The 22,050-nt window shown below is 41.4% G+C and overlaps 1 pseudogene; it reads left to right on the top strand.

Annotated features, from left to right (window-relative positions):
• The first annotated feature begins 20,858 nt into the window (after window positions 1–20,858).
• On the top strand, window positions 20,859–20,977 carry LOC133375827 (5S ribosomal RNA; annotated as a pseudogene).
• Window positions 20,978–22,050: the final 1,073 nt, after the last annotated feature.

The raw sequence follows: 22,050 nt of genomic DNA, 5'->3' as shown, positions 1-22,050 counted from the left end.
CCGCTGCCTACGCAGAGAGCAAGAGGCAGGCAGAGAGAGAGAGAGAGAGAGAATGGGGAGGAGCTGGGAGCCACCACCGAGCACTGCACTCTAGAAAAGCTTGGGGGTCAGGAACCTTGCAGTGGAACCAGAGGTCCCAGCTCGCATTCTTGCGTGGTATTCGATTTATGAGACATTTGGGGGGGGATGAAAGGTACAAGGACAACTTGAATCGAGAACGCGCCTGGACGGGTGTGCGCAAATATGCAGAGTCACAAAGCTGCTGCGCCACCCCATGAAAAGTTGGTTCTGTAAGAAGGGGGGTGCTCCCCATTAAACTCTCAGCTTTCCTGCCATTCTTTACAAAAGAAGCAAGTAGTAGCAGCTCAATACCCCCCTTTCCGTTCTGTAGAAATAAATGGAACAAGCAAACAAAAACACAGGAATTATTGGCATATAAGTGGTTTGCTAGAGCGTCTCGGGTGCCCACAACCATAGAGACTGGTGGTCTACCTTCCTAGACATGACACGTCCTTACTTGCTTGCAGTTCCATGAGAAATAATTGGAATTGCCAGGCGTGTTTACCCCCAGAAAATTTGATATGGAAAAAGGCAAAAACACATATATTCAGTTTAGCGATATATCACAAATACAAGCAAACAACAATACTGTACTGGAAGTAATATCATATAAGTGGTTTGCTAGAGCGTCTCGGCTGCCCGCAACCATAGAGACTGGTGGTCTACCTTCCTAGACATGACACATCATTACTTGCTTGCAGTTCCATGAGAAATAAGTGGAATTGCCAGGCGTGTTTACCCTCAGAAAATTTTATATGCAAAAAGGCAAAACCACATACATTTTGTTTAGCGATATATCACAAATGCAAACAAACAACAATACAACAATTATTGTCAGATAAGTGGTTTGCAGTTCTCTTTTATCAGAGGGAACACTTCAAAGTGGAGAAAGAGGAAAGGATGTTTAGCAGCTCTAACCTCATTCCCCCTGCATGCCTTCCTATTACAAATTGTTCCTGGAGAATATGTCCAGCGCGCGTGTGTGTGTGCAAAAGGGGGGAAGGGAGGCCCTGGACTCAGCACCACCAGCAGCAGCCCCCAAGAATCGAGGGATCCAGCAGCCGCATGGGGTTCCCTAGCTAGGAAAGGCTGCTGGGCACTGGGTGGGAGGGGGTGGGAGCCCTCGCTTGTGAACAATGTTTCCATAAGGGAGGAAAATGTAGCCGCCGCCACCTCCCACCGCGCTGAGCTCACTACATCGCGGCGCTTCCTATCCTGAAGCTTCGCCGGTGCAGCTGCTGTGAAGTAGCCTCCTCCACCACCACCCCTGCATGAGCCGAGGAAGCTCAGCATAGCTTTGGCGCTGCTGGGGCTCTTGCTGTTCCTGGGCTCTGGGGTGTCACACGACCCTGTCCAGGCGCCCGTTGGGCTCCATCTGCCCTCAACTGCACAAGGCAGAAATTTAATAGCTGTAAGTGGAGCTGCACAAGAGCCAAAAACTCTGCCAACTCCATTACAGCCACTACTACCAAACCAACAGGAAATTCAAACTTTTGCGCTCATACGTTCAAGCGCATGTGCATTATTGTGCTTCGGTGCAAAGGGGAAGAGGAGCATACGTCATATTTTGCAGACCAATTGGCTGATAGGGGGTGGTGTTTCAGGCAGAGCTGGGAAAAAGCGAAAAGAATGTAAGGGTCTTCCCGCTGAGTGTGCAGGCGCAAAAAAAAGCGTATTTTTCAGATCGGAAAAGAGCGAATTTCAGGCAAAGTGGGAACTGTCAGATGACAAAGCGTATATGGAAAACGTGGATTACTGTGGTCAGTTTGGACGAGCCCTAAGTTATTTTAAGTAGTTTTTAAGGATGTATTTTAAACTGAGGCTAGCCTGGGACCCCAGGGTAAAGGGTGGGCAATGATGATGATGATGATGCTAGCTTGAGGCAGCCATGCCCCAAACTGAGTTGCAGAATCACAGTAGAGCCTCTATAAGAGCTACAATACCTCAGTCGACTCAACAGAGTGTGTTGTAGAAGATCTACTCAGAAGTTCTTTTGAATTTGGACATAAGAACTTTAGAAGAGTGGTGTAAAAACCGGAAGTGGCTTGCCTGTGGGCCAAAGTCACAACACTAGTTGTAGCTCCATCCCACATTTACTAAAACCTCATCTTGGGCAGTTTTGAAATAGCCCGCCAGGCATTCAAAAGAACATGTGAGGGCTCAAACTGGGTAAGGGGCGAAGGTGCATGCCAGTATAACCTTTCATAAAAGTTTTACTCTGCTGTTATATATATTGAAGTTCTTTACCCAGTGTCTCTGGAGGAACTCACAACAAAGGACTGATGCAGAGGCAAATAGCATCTACTTCTCCAACATCAAATAATAACAATATACTTCCATAAATCATATGTACAGGTGTAAGGATTTTACATACAGGTTTAAAGACTGAAAGTTCTATTTTTTGGGTTGCTGCCACAGAACCTCTTTACTTGAGTCACCTTCAGTTCCAGTTGTTCTCCTTTGAAACTTGGTCTTGCTGGCCCCAAAGGGGAGGCAGAGGAATTGTCTCTGTTCACTCACCTCAGTTCCCTCAATTCAGATTTGGTGCCAAATTTCCCATTAATTTGCTTATACTCTATCCGTGCAGATCAGATTTTTATGTAGCAATTTTTGGTGTCTATTTTCAAAAACAGATTTTTGTAAAACAATAATCCACCTCCAAAATATTGATATTAAGAATGAATATTTCCTTTCATTTATCAATATTTCCTTTCAAAATACCAATATTTAATTTCAAAATATTGATCTTCTCTTTTAAATTACCAATATTTCCTTTCAAAATATCAATATGTCCTTTAATATCAATATTTTTTGTGAGGGGAAAAAGGATCAGTAAAGGCAGTGGAGAGTGGACATAGAATGAACTCAAATTGATACCAGTCTGTTAGATCGACAGAATGCTTTTGAACTGGCACCACCCAATGGATCCATCCCTAGTTTTAAGCAGTCTATTTAAAATGGCTGCCAGTGCCAATAGCTCCATGAACTTAGAGTTCACTGGTAAGAGGGATAGATTGAATTGTAACTCAGTGAGCTCTCCTAACAACTCTCAGCACTCTTAATGAATTATTTGGGGGAAACCATGACTGTTTATCATAGAAAAGTAGAGTTGGAAGGGGCCTATAAGGACATCAAGTCCAACCCCCTGCTCAATGCAGGAATCCAAATAAAAAAATTTCCAACAGATGGCTGCCCAGCTGCCTCTTGAATGCCTCCAGTATTGGAGAGCCCACTATCTCTCTAGGTAATTGGTTCCATTGTCGCATGGCTCTAACAGTTAGGAAGTTTTTCCTGATGTCCAGTTGAAATCTGGCTTCCTGCAACTTGAGCCCATTATTCCGTGTCCTGTACTCTGGGACGATCAAGAAGAGATCCCGGCCCTCCTGTGTGTGACAACCTTTCATGTACTCGAAGAGTGCTATTATATCTCCCCTCAGTCTTCTCTTCTCAAGGCTAAACATGCCCAGTTCTTTCAGTCTCTCCTCATAGGGCTTTGTTTCCAGTCCCCTAGTCATCCTTGTTGCCCTCCTCTGAACCTGTTCCAGTTTGTCTGCATCCTTCTTGAAGTGCAGAGGCCAGAACTGGGTGCAGTTTTCAAGATGAGGCCTAACCAGTGCTGAATAGAGGAGAACTAATACTTCATGCGATTTGGAAACTATACTTCTGTTAATGCAGCCTAATATAGCATTTGCCTTTTTTGCAGCCACATCACACTGTTGGCTCATATTCAGCTTGTGATCAACGACAATTCCAAGACCCTTCTCACATGTCGTATTGCTGAGCCAAGTATTCTCCATCTTATAACTGCATTTGGTTTCTTCTTCCTAAGTGTAGAACTTTGCATTTATCCCTGCTGAATGTCATTCTGTTGTTTTCAGCCCAATGCTCCAGCCTATCAAGATCCCTTTGAATTTTATTTCTGTCTTCCATGGTATTAGCTATGCCCCCCAATTTTGTATCTGCAAATTTGATAAGCAGCTCTGTACCTCCTCGTCCAAGTCATTAATAAAATTGTTGAAGAGCACTGGGCCCTGTGGTACCCCACTCATTACTTCCACCCAGTTTGAGAAGGAACCATTGATAAGCACTCTTTGAGTATGATTCTGGAGCCAACTGTGGATCCACCTGATAGTTGTTCCATCCAGCCCACATTTAGCTAGCTTGCTAATCAGAATATTATGGGGCATTTTGTCAAAAGCTTTGCTGAAGTTGAGATATATTATGTCCACAGCATTCCCACAGTCTACAAGGGAGGTTACCCGATCAAAAACTGAGATAAAATTAGTTTGGCAGGATTTGTTCATAAATCCATGTTGGCTCCTAGTAATCACTGCATTGTTTTCAAGGTGCTTACAGATTGACTGCTTTATAATCTGCTCCAGAGTTTTTCCAGGGATTTGTGTTAGACTGACTGGTCTGTAGTTCCCCGGTTCCTCTTTTTCTCCTTTTTGAAGATAGGGACAACATTAGCTCTCTTCCAGTCATCCGGCACTTCACCAGTCCTCCACGATTTCGTAAAGATAATAGAGAGCGGTTCTGAGAGTTCTTCAGTCAGTTCCTTCAATACTCCAGGATGCAGGTTATCGGGCTCTGCCGAATTGAACTTGTTCAAAGTGATTAGGTATTCCTTGACTGTTTGTCTACCAATCTCAAGCTCCAATCCTGCCCCTTCTACTTCATGTTTCCCAGGAGGGTCACAGATTCTTTTTTGGGAGAAGACTGAGCCAAAGTAGGAATTGAGCACTTTTGCCATTTCTTTGTCATCTGTTATCATCTTGCCATCCTCATTGAGTAGCTGTGCCACCATTTCCTTTCTCTGTCTTTTACTATGGACATACCTGAAGAAAGCTTTTTTGTTGTTTTTAGCATCCTCGCTAACCTCAGCTCATTCTCCGCTTTAGCCTTCCTGACACCATCCCTGCAATTCTGTGATACCTGCCTGTACTCTTCCTTTGTGGCCTGTCTTTCTTTCCACTTCCTATATGTGTCCTTTTTTGTTTTCAGGTCATCCCTAAGCTTTTTGTGAAGCTACATTGGCTTCTTCTGTTTTCCCCCCTTTTTTTCTTGTTGGAATTGCTTGCCATTGCACTTTTAGAATTTCCTTTTTTAGAAACTCCCACCCATCTTGGACTCCTTTTCTCATTAGGGTTGCTTGCCATGGAACTGTACTTACAATTCTTCTGAGTTTATTAAAACCAGCTTTCCTGAAGTCCAGAATGCGCGTATGGCTACTCTCAGCTTTTGTTTCTGTTAAAATGAAGAATTCAAGTATGGTGTGGTCACTTTCCCCCAGAGTTCCCGTAACTGCCACTTAATCCATATCACTTTAAAGTGGTATGATGTTGTTGTTATGTGCCTTCAAGTCAATCACGACTAATGGCGACCCAATGAATCAGAGAGCTCCCACAGCATCTGTCATGAATCACCCTGTTCAGATCTTGTACGTTCAGGTCTGTGGCTTCCTTTATGGAATCAATCCATCTCTTGTTTGGTCTTCCTCTTTTTCTACTCCCATCTGTTTTTCCCAACATTATTGTCTTTTCTAGTAAATCATGTCTTCTCATGTTGTGTCCAAAGTATGATAACCTCTGTTTCATCATTTTAGCTTCCAGTGATAGTTCTGGTTTAATTTGTTCTAACACCCAATTATTCATCTTTTTTACAGTCCATGGTATGCTCAAAGCTCTCCTCCAATACCACATTTTGAATGAGTTGGTTTTTCCTCTTATCCGCTGTTTTCACCATCCAACTTTCACATCAATACATAGAGATAGGCAATGCCATGGTCTGAATGATCCTGACTTTAGTGTTCAGTGATACTCAGGGAAACTCAGATGAAGGCAATGGTAAACGGCCTTTGAATACCTCTTACCATGAAAACCCTATGAATAGAGTATCTAAAGTGGTATGATGATGTTTTAAAAATAAGTGCAGATGGGGCCCTACTCAGTACACCATACCTCTATGTGGAGCAAGTAGGAATTAAGGATTTCATCAATGCTAATTTTGTGACTGGGGGAATGAATTGTGTAGCATGAAATACTCCTTGCTACTGCTTGGAGACATTCCTGGTTTTTTTGGGGGGGGTCCATATTTGCAGGGCTGTAATGCATGAAGTGGACCTCAGATACCAGTTCTTGTGAGTTTAGAACAAATCCTTCTTAGGATCACACTGATCCACACATGGTGCTATGGGGATTTACTCATTACTCTTTCAAATACACAGCTCTTGACATGGCTTTGACACCATAGCCACTGCAAACACAGAGTTACAATCCTATACCCACTTACTGGGAGTAAGCCCCACTGAATTCAGTGGTACAGAGTAGACATGCATAGGATTGCATTGTGAGTGTTGGGCTTATGCATCCTAAAAAGAAATGGGAAAATAAAGGTAATGACTATAGTGGGCTTTGTGAGAGAAAAAAATCCCTGTTATCTTCAGTGAGACAAAGTGAGAAGAGTTTAATTTCTGCAAAAATAAAAAAGAACAAAAAAAGATCAAAGAGCAATGTTAACCTCAAGATTATTCAAACAATAATTGAGACAAATCCAGAATTTAACACAGAAGCTTTGAAATAATGTAGCTGTATAACTGAATGGCTGTAAACTCTGCAGTGGAATATATATGGCTATAGTGTTTTGTAAAATACGAAGTGAGAAATAATTTATCCATGGAGCTCCAGGGGTAATAAAGATAAGTCAGAATGTAATTAGCTAGACTGAAATTTGCTCTGCAGAAACAAAGTGGTGGAAGTGTGTGATTTTTTAGATAAGTTCTCATTTTATTGAGTTGTGCCTATTTCATGTAATAAGCCGCACACACAGGATACGAAAATCATAAATGAGGACTGAAATGAAATACAGATAATTAATTATAAAGAAATAAATATGAAAAGGAAATCAGAAATTCAAGTCCAAGGTTTCAATATTGGTTCTGCATTGCCTGCTGCCTATCTCACACCTTTATGCCCCTTTTCCTCCAGAGGCCCCATCAAAGCAGGCCTTGATTGCTATATTAAGGTTCCCTTCCCATTGTTCTCCTTTCTGCTTTATTATTTATTTTATTTATAATGCTATTTCTAAATTGCCAAACCATAAAAAAAATACTGTGGTGTTGTATACCAAACAGAACAATAAAAATAATTAAAACATCATAAAATACAGGATCCCAACATGAACATAATTAGGGGCACAATCCAATTTGCATTTATGCCGGGCTGAGGGGAGTTGAATGCAGCAGCTCTCCAGCTGAGCTGGCTGGGTCCAGGCTTAGCCAAGCTACACTGGCATAAGTCACTGAGCCAGGCTCAGCTGAGACTGAGTGCGCCAGCCTGGCTGAGCCAGAACCCAGCTGGCTCAACTGAGACTGGTGCAAGTGGAGTCAGCATAAGCCTGCACAAGGCCCAGAAAAGGAGTGTACTAGGGGAGGGGCTGAGATGAGGGGGCTTATTCAAATTTTCATAAAACATACAAAACAAAATCATAAAACATTCAAAGACAAAAAACAAAACAAAACAAAAATGATTAAACAAAAAAATAAAATGTTGACTTCCCATTTGTCGCAGATCAAATCAGTTATAGGTCTACAATATATAACAATCCTGTCTCTTAAATTATATTATAAAATCACTTTCCTCCAGTAGTTATCTTAATTAATCATCAAATCTCATAAACATTATTTTATTCTTTCCACAAAAAGTCAAAGAGAGGTTTCAATTCTTTAAGAAATATATCTATCAATTTTTCTCCAAATAAACATGTCGATTAATCCATCTCGTTAATAATAATAATAATCTTATTGTCATAACCATAGTCCAAATAAACATATCGATTAATCCATCTCATCAAAATCTGTTAGGTCCAATAATTTCAATAGCCATTATTCCATTATCCCTATTAATTCCATCTTCCATCTTCAATAGTCCTGTTAAGTCCAGTAATTTCAGTGTCCAATCTTCCATTATCAGTATTCCATAATAATCTTGCTGTCATAGCCATAGTCATATAATAAGAGTCTGATGGGAATTTCCTCTATCCCAAATATTTTCTTGCCATCCATTCTGAATAAGTTGCTGAAATATTGTTGTAAAGTCATATCTGTGTTCTTCTTTTTTACAAAATGCACTGGCTCATCTCTTGAGAGTTTTTCCATTGTCACATGGCTGTAGTTAATTCCATAGATTTTCTCTATATCAAGCTCCATCACGTCATTCCAGTCCAGAAGATTATCCAAGCCATTGATAACTTTATCTCTAATATCTTCATTAATTTCTTCAGAGATAACGTTAAATTCCAAACAGCAGATTTTATTTCTAATATCCATAAACTCCAGATCTTTTTCCAATTCCACATTTGTTCCAATCTCCAGGGCTTGTATCTTCCCTTTATTTTTTCTTTTCTCATCTCTGATCTCATTCTCCTCTCTCACAGGATCCCCTATTTCTTTAAGCTCCTGTGTCATTTTGCTCAGTTCAATTTTCAGCTCCTTACTGCCCTGTCGCAGGGTTTGTTTCGTTATCTCAATCTCATCCATTATTTTCTGAAACATAATTACTTCCAGATTCTCAGCCACTTTCTTGATTGCCATTTTTAAAACCACGAAAACAAAACAAAACAAAAATAAAGAAGAACCACTTCTTATTTCAGCAACAATTGGGTTAATATTCCAGGCTTGATGACATCACAGTATAAACAGAGCAGCCTGCCTTATCTCTCTATGTTCAAGAACACAAAACAAATTTAGTTCCCAGCATCAAAACAGTTAGTGGCGTCGTGAAGAAGCAGATTCGTCAAAATAAAATAGACCAAAAAGAGAATAGTCCCAGACAATATAATGTTCCTCGGAATAGAAATCCCTCTTCTGTTTATATCTTTAGAATGCACTTCCAGGACAGCTTTTTGCAATAGAAACAGAGATAAGCTGTTAATTTCGTGAATAACAGAGAAGAGTTATAGCTCACCCAGAAGTTCTTTAAAGCTGATTCATTTGACAAATCTCTTTTTGCTGCAACAATTTAAACCAAGTAAAAAAAATAATAGAAAGAAGGGTGCTTGCCTGTTAGTCCGTTTTCTCTTTGAAGAAAAGATAAACGTATCGCATTAATCAGATAGAGCTTGTTCGGAAGTCTGTCCGGCATTGCTGGCTGGACCTTTTCTCATAAATTAATGAAATCCAGTCCTCCCAACAAAAACAGGCTTTTGAGGTTGATCTCTACGTTTCTCCCTGCCCGGGAGAAATTTCATCAGTCAAAAAAAAAAATGTTCTGACTGATTTATATCTGAATAAGCTTCTTTTGAGGCGGGAGCCCGTCTCAAAAGCAGGCACAAGCGAAGTCACCCTTCCCGGAAGTCCAGAACAAGAGCCCTATTCCAAAAGATTAGAGAAATTAAAGGGAAATTTAAACCAAGGGTAGGGACGTTGAATAATCAACAGGGGAACACACTGACTGACCAATATGAAATAAAAGGAAAATGGAAGCAATACACTGAAGAACTCTATAAAAGAGATGCAAGGATGACAGACTCATTCACGGAGGAACCATATGATGAAGAACCAGAAATTTTAGAATGTGAGGTGAAAGCTGCTCTTAAAATACTTGGACAAAACAAATCACCAGGAACAGATGGCATACCAACAGAGTTGCTACAAGCTACTGAGACTGAATCTGTCCAAAGTTGGACAAAAATCTGTCAAGAAATATAGAAAACTAAACAATGGCCCACAGACTGGAAGTGTTCAATATACATCCCAATTCCAAAGAAAGGGGATCCCAGGGAATGCTGTAATTATTGAACTATTGTCTTAATATCCCATGCAAGTAAAGTAATGCTCAAGATTCTACAACAAAGGCTCTTACCATATATGGTGTGAGAAATGCCAGATGTCCAAGCTGGATTTAGAAAGGGAAGAGGCACCAGAGATCATATCACAAACATACGTTGGATAATGGAATGGACCAAGGAATTTCAGAAGGAAATCACCCTGTGCTTTATAGATTACAGCAAAGCCTTTGACTGTGTAGATCATGAAAAACTGTAGAATGCTTTAAAAGAAATGGGGATGCCACAGCATCTGATTGTCCTGATACGCAATCTAAACTCTGGACAAGAGGCTACTGTAAGGACAGAATATGGAGAAACCGATTGGTTCCCAATCGGAAAGGGTGTGAGACAGGGGTGTATTTTATCACCCTACTTGTATAATCTATACGCAGAACATATCATACGGAAAGCAGGATTGGACCAAGATGGAGGTGTGAAAACTGGAAGGAGAAATATCAATAATTTAAGATATGTGTCATGGCCCCTTCAGAGGACTCAGAGGAAGAGGAAGAGGCAGAGTTGGCAGACCCAGGAGAAGGAACTAGTGAAACCCCTGAGGACACAATTCTGGCTCTTCCCCAGCTGGAGAATGTCCAGGACCTGGCTGAAGCCCCTCAGTTGGATTCTGGGCATGAACAGGAGGCTCCCCTCTCCCCTGCAGAAAGGAGACGCCAGCAAGTAGCACAGCAACGAAGGAAGAGGTCGGGTTGTTTAAGAACAAGCAGCTCTGAGCAGCTGGGAGACTAGTCATGGGCACCTGGTTTAGGGAGTCTGTTATAAAAGTCAGTTCATGGCTGCAGCAGACTGCTGACTACAACATTGGTTGTGACCTCTCGCATGTAATGCCATTGCTAGCCTCTAGACCTTCAGACTGGACCCCTGGCTTTCTGAACTCTGCTTCCCTACCTGGACAACGCTCTTGGACACTGCTACTAGTTAGTTTGTCAAGCCTTTCTTTTGCTAGCTGGCCTTCGTTATCTGCCTGGCCTTGACTGATTTATTGCCCAGCTAACTGCCGGCTGCTTCGTTACTGCCCAGCCCCCAGCCCTGAAGCTGACAATGTGCAGATGATACCATACTCTTAGCGGAAACCAGTAATGATTTGAAATAAATGCTGATGAAAGTTAAAGAGGAAAGCACAAAAGCAGGACTACAGATGAACATCAAGAAGACTAAAGATGAGAGCTAACAAACTGAAGCTCAATCCTGACAAGACTGAGAGGCTGTTGGTGGGTGCCTTCTCGACCCAGGTGGTGGATGTTCAACCTGTTCTGGGTGGGGTTACACTCCCCCTGAAGGAACAGGTTCGTAGCTTGGGGGTCCTTTTCGATCCATTCCTGTCTCTTGAGGCTCAAGTGGCCTTGGTGGCACGGAATGCGTTCTACCATCTTCGGCTGGTAGCCCAGCTACGCCCCATCTGGATAATGTTGACCTCGCCTCAGTCGTTCATGCTCTGGTAACCTCGAGATTGGACTGCTGCAATGCACTCTACGTGGGGCTGCCTTTGAAGACGATTTGGAAACTACAGCTAGTGCAAAACGCAGCAGCTAGACTGCTGACGAGGACCAGACGGTCAGCACATATAACACCTGTCTTGGCGCGTTTGCACTGGCTACCTATTTGTTTCCGGGCAAGATTCAAAGTGCTAGTTTTGACTTATAAAGCCTTACACGGTGCAGGACCACAATACCTTGCGGAACGCCTCTCTCGCTATGAACCTACCCGCTCACTACGTTCAACATCTAAGGCCCTCCTCCAAGTCCCGTCCCATGCGGAAGCTCGGAGGGCTGTTACTAGATCTAGGGCCTTTTCAGTAGTGGCCCCCGAATTATGGAATAGTCTGCCCGATGAGGTGCACCTGGCACCTACTCTTCTATCTTTTCGGCGCCAGGTCAAAACCTTTTTATTCTCCCAGGCATTTTAATTGTGTTATGTTAGTTACTTTATTTCATGTTGTTAAATGCTTAAGTTGTCTGTTTTAGGGATTTTATCTGATTTTTACTGTATTGTATTTTATTCCTTGCTGTGAACCGCCCAGAGAGCCATTGGCTAAGGGCGGTATAGAAATGGAAATAAATAAATAAATAAATAAAGTAATGACAACCATAGATTTATGTAACTTTACAGTTGACAACGAGGACATTGAACTTGTCAAGGATTATCAATACCTTGGCACAGTCGTTAACCAAAATAGAGACAATAGTCAAGAAATCAGAAGAAGGCTAGGACTGGGGAGGGCAGCTATGAGAGAACTAGAAAAGGTCCTCAAATGCAAAGATGTATCACTGAACACTAAAGTCAGGATCATTCAGACCATGGTATTTCCGATCTCTGTCTATGGATGTGAAAGTTTAGACAGTGAAAAAAGTGGATAAGAGAAAAATCAGCTCATTTGAAATGTGGTGTTGGAGGAGAACTTTGTGAATACCATGGACTGGGAAAAAGACAAATGATTGGGTGTTAGAACAAATTAAACCAGAACTATCACTAGAAGCTAAAATGATGAAACTGAGGGTATCATACTTTGGACACAACATGAGAAGACATGATTCACTAGAAAAGACAATAATACTGGGAAAAACAGAAGGGAGTAGAAAAAGAAGAAGGCCAAACAAGAGATGGATTGATTCCATAAAGGAAGCCACAGACCTGAACGTACAAGATCTGAACAGAGTGGTTCATGACAGATGCTCTTGGAGGTCGCTGATTCATAGAGTCGCCATAAGTCATGATTGACTTGAAGGCACATAACAACAATTCCCTGGTAGGCATATTTGGGAGAGCAGCTTTTGACTTCCTATTCCCTGCGCACAGCTCCCAGCTGAGCTAGTATTCAGCCAATCCAGGGGCTTCTGAATGGCAATTGGATGCAGCCAGACTTTATACCGGCTTCTCTTGCTCCAGCACAACTTACGCCGGCTTCCCCTGAGTTGGATTGCTCTGCCCTTCTGTAAAGATGCTTGATGGAGCAAAAATGCTTTCAACAGGCAAGAAAATATCCAAATTGTAGGTGCTAGTCCAATTGCAATAGGAACAGTGTTCCAAAGTACTGGTGCCACTAACCTGAAAATTCTTGGTTTGAGCAGAAGCTAAATGAACGTGTGGCATTGATGAAACAGTCAAAAGGGCTTCTCCAGATGATCACAGTGATCTGGCCAGTGTATAAGAGACAAAGTGTCCTTCAGATAGCCTGATCCTATGCCATTTAGGGATGTATACACCAATAACTTGAATTTAGCTTGGTAATATATTGTCAGCCAGTGCACAGCTTTCAGCACCACTGTAATATCCAGATGATGAATTATTCTGGCAAAAAGCCATTCTGCACTAGCTGCAATTTCTGAACCGGTATCAAGGGTAGCTTCATGTAGAGCACATTGCAGTAGTCCAGAGGTTACCAAAGTCTGCACCGCACTGGCCAAGCTAGCCCTGTGTAGGAATGGCCATAGCTGGTGTACTAACTAAAACCCCTGACCACTGAGGACACTTGTGCCTCCAGTGACAGTGATGAATCTAGGAGTACTGCCAAGCTCTAAACCTGCTCATTTAGGAAGAGTGCAATGTAATCAAGATAATAGGCAACTGCCCTATTTCCCAAACTTGGGAACCACTCACCCACAGTGCTTCCATCTTGCCAAGATTCAGCTTCAGTTTATTGGACCTCAACCAGCCCATTAACTCCAGATGCTTATCCAGGAGCTGCATGGCCTCACCTGATTCAGATGTTACAGAGAAACAGAGCCAAGTGTCATCAGCATACTGGCAACACCTTGCTCCAAATGTCTTCATGCCCATTCCCAATGGCTTCAAGTAGATGTAAAAAATTTGGAGACAAGATGGTACCCTTTGGGATCCCATAGCACAAATGTCAGGGGGGCAAACACACAGTCATCCAGTGCCTTTCTTTGCTAATGATCCTGCAGGTAGGAATGGAACCACTGAAGTACAGTGCCTCCAATTCCCATCCCACAGAGCTGGTCAATATGATCAATAGTATCAAAGGCTGCTGATAGATCAAGTAAGAACAACAAGCTCACATTCCCCTTGTCTCTCTCCTGATGAAGGTCATTCATCAGGGTGACCATGATTGCTTCAGTCCTGAAAACAGACCTAAAGCCATAGTAAAATAGATCAAGATAATTGGTATCCTCCAAAAATGTCTAGTTGTACCACTACAACTTCAGCCTTGCACTTGGAACTAGCACATAAATTTACACTGGTGAGAGAACAGTGACATAAACCTCTGGAAATTAAATATGTTGGCAGTTGTTAGCCATTGTCCCATATTCTCTGTATCCTGAATCAATTTTTGAAGGAAGGTCATCCTCTTCATCCATTCTGATTCCAATCTGTATTGACAAATTCATGCATATTGGACAAGGCTATAAATAAGCATTCTTTGTAACTTCCTACGTAGCCTGGTGCCCACCATACTTCTATTGTGTAGCATTTTGTAAACATTTTAGTGACATTTCCTATAGTAAATCATTTTCTTTTGCTTCTATTTCTGTGAATATGTGAACTACAGCAACACTTTGCAACACTAAAAAAAAAGCTCCCAAAACAATTGTGGAATAATGGCACTGACTGTTCTGCAGAATAGTCTCCAGTGGACATCAGGAGTGTTTCAATTTGCACAAGATAAAACAGTGGGAGGTGAAATATATTCTAGCAAAATTCTAGGTGTGCTCCATCTTTTTAATTGTCCATGCCCACTTTGCCTTAAATGAAGTGGTTTAAACATAGCGGGCTGAAAACTTACATTCTCTTTTTTCTAACAGCTAGAGTCATTGCTGAAGTAGCAACATATTGTAATCCATCTGATTTTACATCAAACTGCAGTTTCAGATTCAACTGTTAATGCACTCAAAATAGAAATAGAACATAACCTCCAATTTGAAACACAAAAGGCTGTCTTCACCATCATATGACATGGACCAAGAATAAGACAGCTGCGGCCTTTTCTGGACTGGGATAGCCCGACCACTGTTGTCCATGCACTGGTAACCTCCAGGCTGGATTACTGTAATGTGCTCTATGTGGGGCTGCCCTTGAGGTTGGTCCGGAAGCTGCAGCTGGTGCAAAATGCAGTGGCTAGACTGCTCACTGGGGCAGGGTATTGCCAACATGTCACCCCGCTGCTGAAAGAATTGCACTGGCTGCCCATTTGCTGCCAGGCCAAGTTCAAGGTTCTAGTTTTGGTGTACAAAGCCCTATACAGCTCAGGACCAGGATACTTGAAAGACCGTCTTATCCCTTATATACCCAGTCAATCACTGCACTCTGCAGGTGAGAGCCTCCTGCAGATACCATCTTATCAGGTGGTTTGTTCTGCACAATATAGGAAACGGACCTTTAGTGTGGCAGCACCTACCCTGTGGAATTCCCTCCCTTTGAATATTAGGCAGGCACCATCTCTGCTATCTTTTCGGCACCTTTTGAAGACTTTCCTCTTTCAACAGACATTTTAAGTTGAGACCTGTTCCGGTCTGCGTCTGTGTTAGAATTGCTTTTAATATGTTTTCTTTAATAATATGCTTTTAACCCTTTTTAAAAAAGATGTTTTTAAAGCTTTTTTTAAAAATGTTTTTAGTACTGTTTTGTTTTAATGTATTTTGAGGTCTTTCTATGATGTTTTCAAGTGTTTTTAGCATTTCTGTTTGCCACCCTGGGCTCCTGCTGGGAGGAAGGGCAGGATATAAATCAATCAATTAATAAATAAAAATTAATGACTGTCTCAAGTGAAATCAAAGTCTGGTGTGGGTGTGGCCCCGATTAGGCAAGCCCAGCAGCTGTGAGTCTGGCTGTTAGAATACTGACAGTTGATTCTTACTGAGCATGCCCTACACTATCATTCAGTTTAATGCAAAATTTCTTAAATTAATTAAAAATCAGCCAGGCATTTTTTTAACTTTTAAACTGCAGAAGATGAAGGTCAGAGTATGGGGCAAGGTATAGGATTACAGGTACTCTGTGAACATGATTGATTTTTAATGAATTTCAACAGATTATAAGAACTCTGACAGAAAAAAAGTCCAAAAGGGGTCTGGATTTTTTCTCTCTTTTTAGACTTTGAACTCTCGATTCTCTCCGACTGTTTTGTGTATCCCCATGAAAATTGAGAGGGTTGTTAAGCAAATGTTTCTGAGTTCAGAACTATAAGTTTTGTAAAGATTTGTTTTGAAATGAGCTTATGGGAAGCATCAGAATGGCATGGGGGTATTTTCAATTTAACATTGTGGAATGTGAAAAATCCAAGCTGGCTATAGTATACAGCCACTCTCATGGCTGTATAATTTTAAGTCATGGGTATAGAACCTCTGGCCTAGGAGTCAAATGTGGCCCTAAAGGCCTCTCTACCTGGCCCTTTGGACTCTCCCCAGACCGCATCCTCCTCCCAGGCCACACCCCTCATTTGCCCTGTTGTTCACCCACCTCTTGTGATTTTACTTGGCTGGAATGTGCCCTTTCATCTTGTGATAATACAAGATAATTACATTATGTGATCATTATTGTGATAATACATCTTGCTTGCCTGGATGGGGAGTAGTGTGTCTGGTCACACTTGCTTTTGTCACACCCACAATCAGTATGTGGCTCCTGAAAGGTTTCCCATGGGGAAATATGGCCCTTGGATGAAAAAAGTTTCCACACCTCTGCTTTAAGCACATGAAGGTTCAGATATAATTATATTCCTTTCCGGGATATGGGCCTGTATGAACTCCAAGGAATGTAACATCCTTTTAAGTATCTGAAAATCCCCAGAAGCCATCCCTCCTCCATCACTTTTAAATCTCTGTTTCTTTTATGCTAGATGTAGCCCTTCCTTTAGCCTTATCTCACAGGTTTTGCTTTCTAGACCTTATATCAGCTTATTATTCTTAACTTGTCAGCAAGACATCCATCTTAAGTTGTGATCCCTGGTACTGAACAACTACACCAGTTGTGATCTCAGCACTCTCAGAGAGTGAAACGATTGGTTCAGAGTCACCTTTAGCTTGTATGAATAAGCCTGTTCACACTTTACACTTATCACAGGTACAAGCTCTACATATGTACAAGTGTTTGTGTGAAACAGTATACACCTGCTAATTTGTACAGCTCAGCTATTGTGTATGTAGGTACACAGCCTGTACACTCATTGAATGTAATGTGTGGATGCCCCTAATATATGGCATTTTTGCTAAAGTATATAGAATTCAATCCCAAGGAAGTCGTGGAGTCTTAGTTATTTGAACTAAGAAATAACCCGAAATAGGAAAAAATGACCAGCTCCCCTCAGCCATTTACTAAACATACTTCCTATTCTGCTTAAATCTAACAAGGACCCACTGGAATGAATGTAGCAGTTACAGAACAATTCTATGAAATATAGATGTTAAGATCTCCTCCAGGACAAAATAAAACCTAAGAAGGAAGACACAATTGACACAGCTACTTCAGCATCAATAATGGAAACATGTTCTTAAATCTAGCACCATGGCACATCTGGACCTCTAGCTACATTCTATCGATTCTGAAATGGTCTAAGACTTGGTTGGACACTGGAAAAATTAGCAAAACATAAGTAACTACACACTCATGGGGTCAAAGATATATGATTCCTGAAGCAAGTCTAGAATATGTGATCTGGAGCAGTGCAGCACTAAACCTCATTTTGGAAGGAAGTGGGGAAAATAGTGGCTAGAACACCCACAAATCTCTCTGCTCCCAAGCAGTTCTTGGATAGATACCATCTTACAAACTCTCAATAGATATGTACAATGGTAGCTACACAGGTAACATTTGGTAGCCAAGAAATTAACACGAAGGGCCTGGAAACCCATGACTTCATCTAAATAAATGGCACCTAAATTTCTTAAGAATTTGTAGTGAGCAGATGTATAATGTTCCACATGGAAGGAAGATCAGAAAAGGATGGTCAACATAACTTCAATTGTTTGATGAAAATCATGGTACTAAGAGACCCATAGTTTGAATTACTCTCTGATTCCATTTATTCTACTGGCTTTTTCTCAGTGTTTTTTCTTTCCCTTCTCCTGTTGTCCTAGTTTGGCTGTTGCCCCTTCTGCTACCTCCTTGCAATTCCCCTTTGCTGGTTTTCAGTTGATATTATTATGTGTCAAGTTATGGAAAGGCATGCTACAGAGCAGAGGCGGGGAATTTATTGCCTTCCAGATGTTGTTAGACTCCAAATCCCATCAACCCCAGCCAGCATTGACAATGGTCAAGGGAGATGGGAGATGGAGTCAGAGCTTCCCCCACCCCTGCTATAGAGAAGCCCATTTCCTTTCTTTCCTAATTAAAAATGAGAAAACTAAGAAATATTTAGTGCTAGGAAATGAACTATATGACCCAAGAGAATTTTCTCTCTCTTGTCTATAATTCTGTAATTACAAAGAGCCAGAGCTTCTTAGCACACATTTGCAGGGGTTAATTAGAAGCTCAGACAAGGATCATGGTTTATAAGCAACTACTGATTCCTGTCCATCAGGACATACCATTATGTAGCCTCTAATTTTCAGCTTGATGCGCCTATTTTCTCCCCCCAAAAAAGATAAAACAATTTGATTTTTTTTTTAAAAAAAATGGTGATTTGTCATGCTGTGAAGGTTTTCCCAGACATTTAACCCATGCACACAGTGAATATTTTTAATTGTTGTAAACCACCCAGAGAGCTTCGGATATGGGGCAGTATATAAATGCAATAAATAAATAAATAAATAAATAAATAAATAAATAAATAAATAAATAAATATTTCCATTAATCCTGGCCTAGCACAGGTAGTAATGAATGCAATGGATTTAGGAGACAGGACAGCAGTGATGTACAGTAGGGTTAATTCCCATATTAGTTTGCAACTTGTTTGCTAAGTGGACCTAGGAATCCCTCCTGCACTGACTTTCCACTGTAAGAGTTCAGCTAGCACCGATCTCTTCAAAAATGCTAGAGTGAAGTTTGGGGGGATGTAGGAGTAGCATGCCTGCTTTTTCTACTTTTTGAAAATATTAGCACTGGGTGTGCATATCATGAGGGCACACAAGTCACAGGGGGCATTTTTAACACAAACATTAGAACAGTAACAGTTCACAAAGTAGCATAGGTATGGATAGAACTGTATCATTCATGATGTCAAGGATAATATCTAACAGGTGCCTACGATACCTGACTGCTACATTCACAAAGCTCATTGCCCTAATCACACAACTGATTCTTCACATAATGAGAATTGCATGAAGGGGACAGAGGGTCTGCAGTTGCTGGCCCTGACCTCTCCACCATGGAAGAGACATTTGTTTGGTTCACATTTTCATGGGAACCTACCCAGTTTGTACTTCCTGAGCCAATATATGAATAGAAACACAGCTATACTTCAAAAATTTGCTCTTCCCTGAATTTTGCAATGCCATTCTCCAATCAAAGCATGCATACAAAAATCCATATATTAGGGGGGAAATGCATAATATAAATGCATGATATTAGGATAAATTATTTTCAAAAATGCACATAGTGGGCAAAATTGTGTACAAAATGCATATATTGGGGAAAATGCACAGGAAAACGCATACATATACTCATGCAGACTTTTAAAAAGAATTCACAAACTGAGGTGGGAATGGGGCAAACTGAAACCAAAATGGAGAGATTAATCCATCCCTATTACAATAGTCAGCCCACATCTGAACCGCACTGGTTTAAACCAATTCTAAAAAGGAGAGGCAAGTAGCAGCTGGTGGAGTGGAGTCGTGCAGCCGTCTTCCCGACACTAGTGTCTCAGCAGCTTACTTGGACAGGGTTTGGGCTGAGCAATGTGTTTGAGGCTGTACACATGCACAAGTGAAGCCAATCCAGTGCTTCCAACCATGCATCCTCACAGCCCCAGTCTTACCATACCCTGTCCCTCCCCAGCCCTGTCCAGGTAACTTGCAGCCACACCAGTGTTGGGAGAGCAGTTTCATGGCTCTGCCTACCATCCTGGCTGTTACTGGAGGAAAGTTTCCTAAGGCAAGGAGTTCTAGAGGCTTGGCACCACCACTGAAAATGCTCTGTCTGATGTGCTCATCCATCACACTTCCCTATCCATGGAAAAGGCATGGATCAGGGTCTTCCCTGATTATCATAGCATGCAGGTAGGTTCATATCAGAAAAGGGCTGCAGTTAAGTATTAGAGCAGTCTTTATATGCAGAAGGTCCAAGATGCCACTTTCTGGCATCTTCAAGTAGGGCAGCAAACGACTTCTATCTGAAACACTAGAGAGCTGATTCCAATCAATGTAGATAATACTGAGCTAGATAGACCAGTATCTCTGGGAAGATGGGAGTTTTAATCCAACAAGATCTGTAGCGTGCCAAGTTGGGACAGGCTGGTTTAGGACTCTAAAGCCCAAAACTGGTATTTGTGCATTCTCCCCCACTGACAATTTCTTAGCAGCTTTCAATAAAATATAATTGAAATAATAGCATGAACTCAGTGTTAAAATTACCCTTAATCCACAATCTTGGACAAACTAGAATTCTATACTCAGCACTACACAACTAAAGTCCCTTGCAGTGCGGCCTATACATGTCTACTTCAAAATAACTCACAATGAATTCAGTAGAGCTTACTCTCAGGTAATGGGGGACAGGTTTGCTGCCTAAACCTAAAATGCCAACAACACAAACAACAAAGGTCTTTCATGAAACTTTCCAGGCTTGCTCTCCTCCTATGAAGAGAGATTGCTATGGAGATAACATGAACCCTGTTGTAAATCTTCAGAGTTGAATCTGCAAAATTAGAAAGCTGAAAATGCTTGGATGTGGGAAAGGCAGGCAAGGACAACCATTTTTTCCAGAAAAAAATATCAATTGGCAAACTGTTCAGCATCACTCCACACAGATCTTCTACAAGCAACTGGACCAGAAGCCATTTGTCTACATCTCAAGCGCCTTCCTTCCACTCAAAATAATTAATAGGTGAACTTAAGCTTGTTACCACAGCCATACTACTCTGAACACGCCCCATCTCATCTGATTTCGGAAGCTAAGCAGGGTCAGGCCTGCTTAGTACTTGGATGGAAGACCACCTGGGAATATTGGGTGCTGTAGGCTTAGAGGAAGGCAATGGTAAACCACCTCTGAATACCTCTTGCCATGAAAACCCTATGAATATATCCAAAAAAGATTCATAGGCTTGCCATAAGTCGTTATCAACTTGAAGGCATATAACAACAACAAAGCTTGTTAATAACACATTTCCCTGATAACATTTATGTATCACACTTATCCTCTCCTGTTCTTCTGCTGAGCAACTTGCAAGTGGTTCCCAGCACGCCTCCAAAATCCAGACAGCTAAACAGAGTTTAGACATTAGAAAAGTCCTTCTGGATCTCCCCAAAGGCCCATCTAGTCCAGCATCCTGTTCTCACAATGGCCAACCAGATGCCTATGGTAAGTCCACAGGCAGGACCTTGAGTGCAATAGCACTCTTGTGATTCCCAACAACTGATATTCAGAGGCATGCTGCCTCCAACAGTGAAGGTAAAACATAGCAAGCGTGGCTAGTAGCTATTGGCCACCTTATTTTCCATTAATTTGTATAATCCTATTTTAAAGCCATCCAAGTTGGTGGCTATCACTACAATTATGCCAGTGCTTTCATCTACCTGAATCTTCCAGTATTCCGCTTCATTGAATGTCCCTGGGTGCTAATATTATGAGAGTTCTCCTTATCCACTTTCTCCACACCATGCATGATTTATAACTTGGCTTGTGTGCCTCCGATTATGACACCTAACCAACCGTTGTCAAAGTCACACTACATGCCATCTTGACTGGAATGTTTTTTAAAAACACCTGCCAACAATCTTCTCCACTATGGTGAGATGTATTGCATTTCTTTTTAAATTATAGTAATTATTTCAAAATTTGCATCTATACATTAAATTAGGATATGAAAAATGTATGCAAATCTGTCTTCTTTTAACTTCTCCTCCTCCCAATATATAAGTGGGCACCCTAGCCATTTCTGTTTCAGGTGATTTTTTTGTTTCAGTCAAATTTACAGAAAATAAAGACAATCATAGAGTTGTAGTGGCTGTGGGTGCCCTTGAACATATGTAATACATATTGTAATAAACATCCACAAGGTTTCAAATATTTAACATGCTTTCTTGGCTTAACAG

This window comes from Rhineura floridana, chromosome 1 (assembly GCF_030035675.1).
Source record: "Rhineura floridana isolate rRhiFlo1 chromosome 1, rRhiFlo1.hap2, whole genome shotgun sequence".
Classification (NCBI taxonomy): domain Eukaryota; kingdom Metazoa; phylum Chordata; class Lepidosauria; order Squamata; family Rhineuridae; genus Rhineura; species Rhineura floridana.
This window is presented reverse-complemented; position numbering and strand designations above follow the sequence as displayed.